General features: G+C 43.2%; 1 protein-coding gene across 3 annotated transcripts in view; it reads left to right on the top strand.

The window, feature by feature from the left end:
* The first annotated feature begins 728 nt into the window (after window positions 1-728).
* Window positions 729-9,817, top strand: part of LOC136886302 (calmodulin) — a 156,916-nt gene continuing 147,827 nt past the window's right edge. For all 3 annotated transcript variants that reach the window (XM_067159037.2, XM_067159034.2, XM_067159032.2), the window contains exon 1: window positions 729-756. The gene's annotated coding sequence lies outside the window, so the exon portion shown is untranslated. The remainder of the gene's footprint in view (window positions 757-9,817) is intronic.

Raw genomic sequence — 9,817 nt, 5'->3', positions numbered from 1 at the left:
GCCACGAACAGGTAGAACGTCATTATTACAATTTTATTTTAGTCACTAAATTCTTTCTTTCTTTCTTTCTTTCTTTCTTTCTTTCTTAATCTGTTTACCCTCCAGGGTTCGTTTTTCCCTCGTACTCAGCGAGGGATCCCACCTCAACCGCTTCAAGGACAGTGTCCTGGAGCGTGAGACTTTGGGTTGGGGATACAACTGGGGAGGAGGGCCACGCGGCCGCACCTGCTATGCTGAACAGGGGCCTTGTGGGGGAATGGGAAGATTGGAAGGGATAGACAAGGAAGAGGGAAGGAAGCGGCCGTGACCTCAAGTTAGGTACCATCCCGGCATTTGCTTGGAGGAGAAGTGGAAAACCACGGAAACTCACCCTCTACTCAGTTGACGTCCCAAGGCTGAGTAAACCCCGCCCGTTCCAGCCCTGGAACCACTTTTCAAATTCCATGACAGAGCCGGAATCGAACCCGGACCTTCGAGGGCTGGCAGCTAATCACAGTAACCACTACAGCACAGAGGCGGGCAGTGAGTAAATTACGAGTCAAAATTATATTTTGTAAAAAGTAAGGATTGCACGTAAAATTTACTGGAAAAGTATGGGGTTTCTTGTACACCCAGCTCTGATAATAACGGCTACCTGTAGTGTAGTGGTTGTGCCGGGGCGCGGCGCTAGTGTTCTATGTCGCAGTCGGGTTCGTCTCTCGTCGATAGAGGGAGCATCAGTTGTGGTCCAGCGCTTGGCGAGGTCCTCTGCAGCAGGTGAGTCTGTACGCTGTCTCACGTCTCAACTCCTCTGCATACTTTAATTGCTACACTCTTTGGTCATACATGGAGGATTTAGAATATCCGTATGCCGACACTTTGTCAGATAATTACGGTTTCATTTCTTAACTGAACGTTTCTGGCGTGACACACCTGAAGTCCAACGATCATTATACCTTTAACCTCCAGAACAGAAATTTTGTTCAGCCCATCTCGCCCATTCTAAATGTTCAAAATTCTGGTGCAGTTTTCTAAAAATCGATTTCACTTATCCACTTGAAAAATTCAAAAGGCTTATTATTCGCACCTTTACTTACGATTATTAACCTCTTCTTTCAGTCCCCCACGGTATCCCCTGCCTGTCGTAAGAGGCGACTAAAAGGGCCCCCAGGGGTTCTGAACTTAGGGGAGCATAGGTGGGAACCACCGGGCCCTTAGCTGAGTCATAGCATTGCTTCCACTCACTTGTGCCAGACTCTTCACTTTCCTGTAGCCTATTCGACCTCCCTTGGTCAACTCTTGTTCTTTTCCCACCCCGACGGTGTTAGAGCACTCGAGGCGTAGGGAGTCTTTCATTTTCACGCCCTTCGTGTCCCTTGTGTTCTTTGGCGGATATCTTCATTTTTCGAAGTGTCAGATCACGTCCACTTTTTGTCTCTGATTAATGTTTCATACAGGATGGTTGCTTAGTTGTAAAACAACAATCAGCACCGCACCTTCTTAGGTCCATTTATTGCCTAAAATGGTGCAAAAATGTTTGTATTCTTTTAGGTAATATTTAGAGAAAAACCCTTCTTATTACTTTTAATTAGGGCCACGTTAATGCGGAGAAGATATTCAGGGGCCCAACATTAGAAGTTTTTTTGAAAATTGCGCGAAAGTACAATGGTGAATTTCACAAGACTAATTTTTCATCTCAGACAATTCCTCGAACATTCCTGCGTCATCCTCTGGATTACTTCTGTCCTATTTGGTTAATCTTAGGTTCTTATTGTTTCTTCCGACGCTATTTCTCAGCACTAAGTCTGCTTTCTTCAAGCAAATTCCATCCGACTCTTTCAGAATGTTCACTGTGTTGTTTTGTGGTTAGCACTCGATTCCTGACAACCACAGCATAATACAGCACTATCTGAAGTGCATCAGAACATATACAGATTATGTATCGAATTCTTGACCTCAGAAAGCCATCGAATGATTCGTTAGCATTCTGAGTTTTTCCATATATACATAGCCTATGTTTTAAAGATCGGTTGTGAGGTGACGTTCAATGTCAACTGTCACAGTACAGGAAGTAACGTTACCATTTCCACACATACAGATTTCCACGTGAATACATTTTAAAGGTTTTCTTTGAAGAACTTGATGGACTTGCGTCATCTTCAAGTTGGACATGTGGTAAGCACATGGCGACAAGTCATTTTATACTCTCTGTCAGGAGCTACTTTCACGACATACATTCACATTTTGTAAACACAAACAAACGATATCACATTCAATAATTATCAACAAAAAATGTCCTTCACTGAGTAGGACGGAAGTGAGTTCAGAACTCTGTTTCCGAAAGTTGAGAAATTATAGGTTCAAATGTGAAACTCTATAAAAATGGGCGTGTCCTTCCAAAGGGCACCTTCGTGTCTAAAGTCTCCTCAAATACTCATTTTTCATTATAATGACTAAAGCCTGGATTTTTATGCAGTAACAGGTTAGATTGCAAACTAATTTGGTGAGTAGGAAGTGTCGACCACCCGCTCTTCCATAATGTAGCAAGAGTAACATAAATTGTGGGGCTTCTGATGGGCCGTCCCCTTTTATGTTTATGCAAACCCCATAGCATAGTCGTTGTGAAGGTAGACTATACTTGCTGCTCGCTTCAGTAAGTTTGCATTGTAACCTGGTAATGCATAAAACTCCCCGCTCTAATAATGACAGTTCTTCATCGTTTTTGTGTTCTCTTCATTGTAAATACACAAAACGCAAAAATCTCAACGTCGATTTTTTCAAACCAGCTGGGTGTTTCTTACTTTAAGGCGAAGGGCGCGGGCAATGAAACAAAATATGGAGAGTGGTGGTGGTGATTATTGTTTTAAGAGGAAGTAGAACTAGGCAACGAATCAGAGGGGAAAATGTCGAAGGGGTCCGACACTTCGAAAAATGAAGATATCGGCCAAAGAAAGATAAGCGCCAAGAGGGGCGTGAAAATGAAAGACTCCCTAGCATTCGCAAACTTAATACCGTCGGGGAGGGAAAAGAACAAGAGTTGACCAAGGGAGGTCGGATAGGCTAGATGAAAGTGAAGAGCCCGGCACAAGTAAGTGGAAGCTATGCCAGGACTCAGCTTAGGACCCCGTGGTCACCAACGCACGCTCTAAACTTGAGAGCCCCTGGGGCTTACAACAGAGAGAGGATACCGTGGGAATGCTGTGTTTAATGCAATGTTCGCCTGATTCACACACGTTAAGTCCAGAGAACTTCAGCTGGAGAAATATGTCCGTTTTATGTCTTTGAAAGAGAGGACGTTTTAGTTAATAAAAATGAATTTTCTGTGACTAGGCCGGGGATGAGCTGGAATTAAATTATAAGACATTTTTACGACCGGATGCCCTTCCTGACGCCAACCTGTGTACAGGAGCTAATGGAGATGAAATGCACTTCAGTGAGAAGGAGTAGGAACTGTCCCGGGATTTGCCTGCACAAGTATTCTCAGGAAAGCGACTTGACAAGCTTATTTGAAAAACGTATGAAATCAGAAATTAATATTGTTTTGACGTCCGCCTCTGCGGTGTAGTGGTTAGTGTGATTAGCTGCCACCGCCAGAGGCCCGGATTCAAATGCCGGCTCTGCCATGCAATTTGAAAAGTGGTACGAGGGCTGGAAGGGGTGCGCTCAGCCTCGGGAGGTCAACTGAGTAGAGGGGGTTCCATTCGCACCTCAACTTTCCTCGAAGTAGTTTCTGTTGATTTCCCGCTTCTTCTAACTTAAAGCCACGGCCGCTTCCTTCCCTCTTCCTTGTCTGTCCCTTCCAATCTTCCCATCCCCTAAGACCCGTGTTCAGGATAGCAGGTGAGACCGCCTGGGCGAAGTACTGGTCCTCCTCCCCAGTTGTAACCCCGATCTAAAGTCTCATGTTCCAGGACACTGCACATGAGACGATAGAGGTGGGATCCCTCGCTGAGTCCGAGGAAAAAATCAACGTTCGAGGGTAAACAGATCTGCGCCTTCAGTATAAAGAACTTATCATTGAATATTTAAATGCAGTCAGTTTTCTGATGACAGCAGGGAAATTTGACTTTTAGAGGGAATTATTTACAGTTTCAGTTGCAAATTCATAGTTTTTCCTTCCATATTTCTGTAAGTTCAAACGTTTTAACAGGAATACTTTGTACCCTAATGCATCTGAACATAATGAAAGCGGTGACATGAATTTTCAGTTGCAGCTTTGCACTCTGAGCGTTTCTCCTCTCTCCTGTGATATGGTACCTTGTGGAAACAAGCATCTCACTTGTCTGCCCAATGCTGAGCTAGGCTGTACCGCTCTCATCTCTTATTAATAATATCCCGTATATTTTATTTCAATGTATAATAAACTCATTGATACTTAGACTGCAAATTGTTCACATTAAAGAAGACTCAATCTCGTAACGACCCCAAAGTACTAGCTGCATTAGCCGAACTGGCTCGGATTCATTTAATTCCTTTTCAAAATTAAATGTATGTTCGTAAAATATTACCTGCTGTAGCCTGGAGGCATTTAGCTTAAATGATCTTACATGTCGACGTTTGCGTCATCAGCACAGACTGGCTTGACACAACTCTATCTTGTGATAACCTTTTCATTTCTACTCAACTACAGTACCAGTCAAAAGTTTAGGAGTACATAAATAAATCATGAAATGTCATATAGAACCTAAAATTATGCCACTAGACCCTTGTAATTTGTATTCTGAACTCTTACATCTAACAGGATATATGTCACCTGATTTCACTGAGTTTTAACTCTCTGAAGCTCACACCAAAACATGAACATGTTTGGAAATATAATGTATTGTGTACTAATTGGTTGCAAGTCTTACCATCAAGACTTTTTTCGCAGACTTAGCAATAGGTTGGGGTCATTTCAGTACAAATATAAACATTCTGCACCGTTTCTTTTGCGTGTTTATTTTTTCAAAACAGCGCCAAGAAGGTCGAGTTTTCCTTGTTTAATGTATGTCAGGGCGAGCCTCATCTGTCCTGATAGTCTCATTTGCGCTCTGCTGGAACCGTGGGACACATTTATGACGCCGTTAACCTCTGACAAAAACAAGGAAAAATCGACGATCCTGACATAGCTTTGAAAAAATAAACGGGGCTGCATTTTTTCGGATTTTTTAAAATATTTGTACCGAAATGACTCCAACCTATTGCTAAGACTACAAAAACGTCTGGGCGGTAATACTTTCAGGCAATTGGTATACACAGTACGTATTTCCAAAAATGTTTTGGTGTGACCTTCAGACAGTTAAAACTCAGTGAAATCAGGTGACATATATCCTGTTAGATGTAAGAGTTCAGAATACAAATTGCAAGGCTCTAGTGGCACAAGTTTAGGCTTGAGATGACGTTTCATGATTTCTTTATGAGTTCCTGAACTTTTGACCGCTACTGTACTACATCCTACGTCTGCTCTAATCTGCTTGTCATATTCATACCTTGGTCCACCCCTACCGTTCTTACCGCCTACACTTCACTCAAAAAAAAGAAAAGAAACTCAAGAAGTCCTGGCTGTCTTATCATTCGATCTCTTCTCGTCAAATATTTGTCCATCTCCATGGCTAACCAGGGGGTCCTGAGCTCGAGTGCGGTCATTAGAATTCAACGTAGGCAGAGCCCCATCCTTGTAGACACGCAGGTCGACCATACGGCGTCCAGCCTCACAGACGCCCTTATTTTCTTACCAATTCGATTCAGTTCCTCTTCATTCGTGATTACATCGACTCATCTCACCTTCTTGTGTAACACCAAATTTCAGAAGCTTCTAGTTTCTTTCTTTGTCAGCTAGTTATCGTCATGTTTCACTTCCATACAATGCCACGCTCGATATATCAGGGTTTGAAGTGAGCAAGTTTATTTTCTTAAGAAACCTCTTCCTTTTCTGTGCTAGTCTGCGTTTTATGTCATTCTTACAATATTCTTCTACAAGACTTTACCTACATCACCCGACTGCACTCCATTACTTTTGTTTCCGGCTCATTTCTTTTAAGATTCTGTCCATACTATTCAAGAATTCCTCCAGATCGTCTGCAGTCTCAGATAAAATAAACAATATCAGAGTTTTGATTTCCTCTTGTTGGATTGTGATTCCCTTACTAAATTCCTCTTTCGTTTCCTGTACAGCCTCTTCTATATAAACAATGAAAAGGAGAGAAGACAAACTCCAGTCTTTCCTCACTCCTTGCTGGATTGCCCTCCGTTCTCATCACTGTTGTAGAGAGAATCCTCCTTTCTCGCTGTGTGATCGCGATCGCTTTCAGAATCTCAAATCGTCTGGTCCAATCAACATTATCATCTGCCCTTTCCACGTCTACCAATGCGACTTACGTGCGCTTGGCCTTGTTAATTCGATCCTGTACTACCACCACCAATAATAATAATAATAATAATAATAATAATAATAATAATAATAATAATAATAATAATAATAATAATAATAATAATAATAATTTCTTGGCCCAATTAAAGACAAAGATGAATATAGACGTACGCTCAACGCTCATGTCCAGAAGACCTCTGATGCCATGAGGAGATGGAGAATTGCCTTTTATGGCCTCTTGCTAAGAATGAAAGCCACACGATTATCGAACCAGATCTATTTTAAAGATAAGAAGACCCAGCCAACTTGGTTCCAGGAGGTGGAAAGGGACTTCACGAGATGGGAATCAATTATGAAGATATTAAAAAACGCAACCCACTTACAAGAAACTTAAAGGCCACGAGGGTTTTCAGGAAAGGTGAAAGTTAAGGACGGGGAAGAGGAAAGAGGGGAGCAACACTAGGCAGAGAAGACAGTTGAGATAACGTGGTCGTTAGCCAGCCGATACTAGAGGAGAAAGAGACAAATAATGTTATTGGCTTTACGTCCCACTAACTACTTTTATGTCCAGCAAATGTACTGACACGAGGCTGACGTATTTGAGCCAGGCTCAAACCAGCGCAGTTGGGGTCACAATGCCAGCGCGGGCTCTAAGGTCAGACATAAAGTCAAGATTTCACGTTAGTATATTTCTACTGAAACCGAGATTATTTCCGAAATCAACTTGAAATTTTCTTTCCATTCTTCAGTAAATAACGAGTGTTAAAATTCTGCAACCGTAAGACACTGAACTAATTTCCCACCACTTGTTTCCTTAGGAACAGTATTTTAAAATAGAATGGCTCATCTCCTGTAACATACATATTGCACACTAGAGCTTCGTCAGTCAGCAACTTCAAGTGCGTATTACCGGTAGAAATCGCAGCTAGCACACTCTATTGTTATTCTGCTTACACGTTGCTTTACGTCGCACCGACACAGATGGCGACCATGAGATAGGAAATGGCTAGCAGTGGGAAGAAAGCGGCCGTGGTCATAAGGACTGGTGTGAAAATGGGAAACCACGTAGAACGATCTTCTGGACTGCCGACAGTGGTGTTCGAACACACTATCTCCAGAATGCCGAGGGATTTGCTCGGTAGTTTATTGTGCTTCCCCCATTCGGTTAGAGTGAAAAAGCTTACGAGATTATTAAGGCAAATATTAAAAGGCCATTCAAAACAAAAAATAAAAATAATAAGAGCATTTGCAAGCTTAAGGACACCTTGACGCTTTTCGTGCATGTTTTCGAGTCAGATTTGTAGGTTCACACGCAATGTTTTTGCTACCAGTGGACCAAACTTGGCTCACCTTTAAACATGAACTCTCTCTCCGCCTTGGTTCGTGAACAGAACAAGAATCACATCCAGGTATAATATTACTTTGTGATTCATTCTATTGTGTTAGTAACAGCAGTACGTATTTTACCCTGTTAAAGCGGGCTACCGAAAAGAAAGGAGCTCTTTCGTGCTACTCTACTTATATTTTTTGCAAGTCTTGCTTAAAGATGTCTCGCAGAGCTGGGATGTTCAGCCAGTGATAGCTTATAATGCAAACAAGTCTTCTGCACAACGGTTATACTGTGGGGATTTGCATGCATATTAGGGTACGGTCAAGATAAATCCTGCAATTTATGTTACTCTGCTACATTGTGGGAAAACGGATTGGACTACTCTTTACTTTAAAAAAAGTTAGATTCCAATGTAAGCTGATACTGGCTAAAAATACGAGCTGTCCGGATCTTTAAGCAGAAATTGGTGCTATTAGTAACTGCCCTCTACCGGCTTCTCCGTAATGTAACGAGAGTAACATAACTGTTAGGCGTGCTGTGAGGCCGCGCCCCTACTCATTATGCAAATCTCACATCAGAACTGTTGTCCGGGCTAGTGTACACTTGTTAGTCGCTTCAGTTTGCATTCCAACCTTTAAAAACCTAAACATCCGCCTTCTAGTGCTCCCAGCTGGGAGGCGCCTCTCTTGTGCGTTATGCCAGGTGAATGGGACTGATTTCCACAGGGGTATTACTGCCTGCAGAGTATATGAGATAACAACCGGACGACCGTTGACTCCATGTTCCTTAGCCCTACCCCCTTTCGTTAGTAAGCCTCGTTTTCGAACACTCACTGGTAGCCTGATACTACACTTGCTGTCAACATACTGACAATGACTGGTGAGTTCGGCAACGACGAATACACACACAATGTTAATCTATTCGGGCTGAGTGGCTCAGACAGCTGGCCTTCTGACCCCAGCTTGGCAGTTTCCATCCTCGCTCAGTTCGGTCCTCAAATACGTCTGCCTCGTGTCGGTAGATTTACAGGCACGCAAAACAACGTCTCCGAAAACCGTACATGTAGTCAGTGGGTCGTAAGACACGCTGGGTATGCGCACGAGTGCTGCCTGCTCTCTGTACACGTATTTCGCCGAACAGAGTTGCAATTAGGAATTTGTGGATCGTTCAAGCACGATACCACGTACGATAAACTTCTTTTGTACTGGGTGTAGTAAAATAACTTCCATATGTTTCATATCCGAAACACAACACGTTGTAACGCTCCTATGTAAACCAGCGACTAGGCATCCCATTCATCACTACTGCACGCGGGGCACTCATAGGTAGGAGCTGCGTGGTTACAGGATCACCTGCTGTATGTTTTTTGATCGAGGAAAGATTACAAAACCAAAAAACCAAACCGCAAGGCACTTAACGCCCTTGAAAGGGCCTTGGCCTGCCCATTGACCGCTGTTGAGCCCGAAGGCCTGCAGATTACGAGGGGTCGTGTGGTCAGCACGACGTATCCTCTCACCCGTTATTCTTGGCTTTCGAGACCGGGGCCGCTATCTCACCGTGAGATAGCTCCTCAATTCTAATCACGTGGGCTGAGTGGACCTCGAACCAGCCCTCAGGTCGAGAGAAAAATCTCTGACCTGGCCGGGAATGGAACCCGGGCCTCCGGGGGCTGTCAGCTAATGACACTAACCACTACACCACAGAGGCGGACACAATATAGATTACAGATGCAAATTAGATTAAATATATGAAATTAAAATATTACATAAAATTAAACAGTTATTTACAAAATATCGGCCCAGAATTTGGCCACGTTAACAGCACTGATACTGGCCTGTGCCAGATCAAGTTCTGTGCATTTAACAGGGCACAGAGGGCAATTAATAAGGTGCCTTGTCGTTTGTACCACGGCGCATTCACATAGGGTCTGATCGCCCTTCAGGAGACCCCATTTCTTCATACTGTCCTTTGATCCTCCAACGCCTGCTCTTAGTCTGTTCAGTGCCTTCCATGTAGTCCAGGTTTCTTCATGACCAGGGGGAAACTTTTCCTCCAATTTTAAGCGTTCTGGATGAAAAGGGATCTTCTGATTCCAGAGCAGAAGTCTGGTCTTCCATGCGTCTACACTATCGGGGATGAGGAAGTCCAAGAACAGTTTT

This window comes from Anabrus simplex, chromosome X (assembly GCF_040414725.1).
Source record: "Anabrus simplex isolate iqAnaSimp1 chromosome X, ASM4041472v1, whole genome shotgun sequence".
Taxonomy (NCBI): Eukaryota; Metazoa; Arthropoda; class Insecta; order Orthoptera; family Tettigoniidae; genus Anabrus; species Anabrus simplex.
Note: the sequence above shows the minus strand (reverse complement) of the source record. Positions and strands in the feature narration are given on the sequence as shown.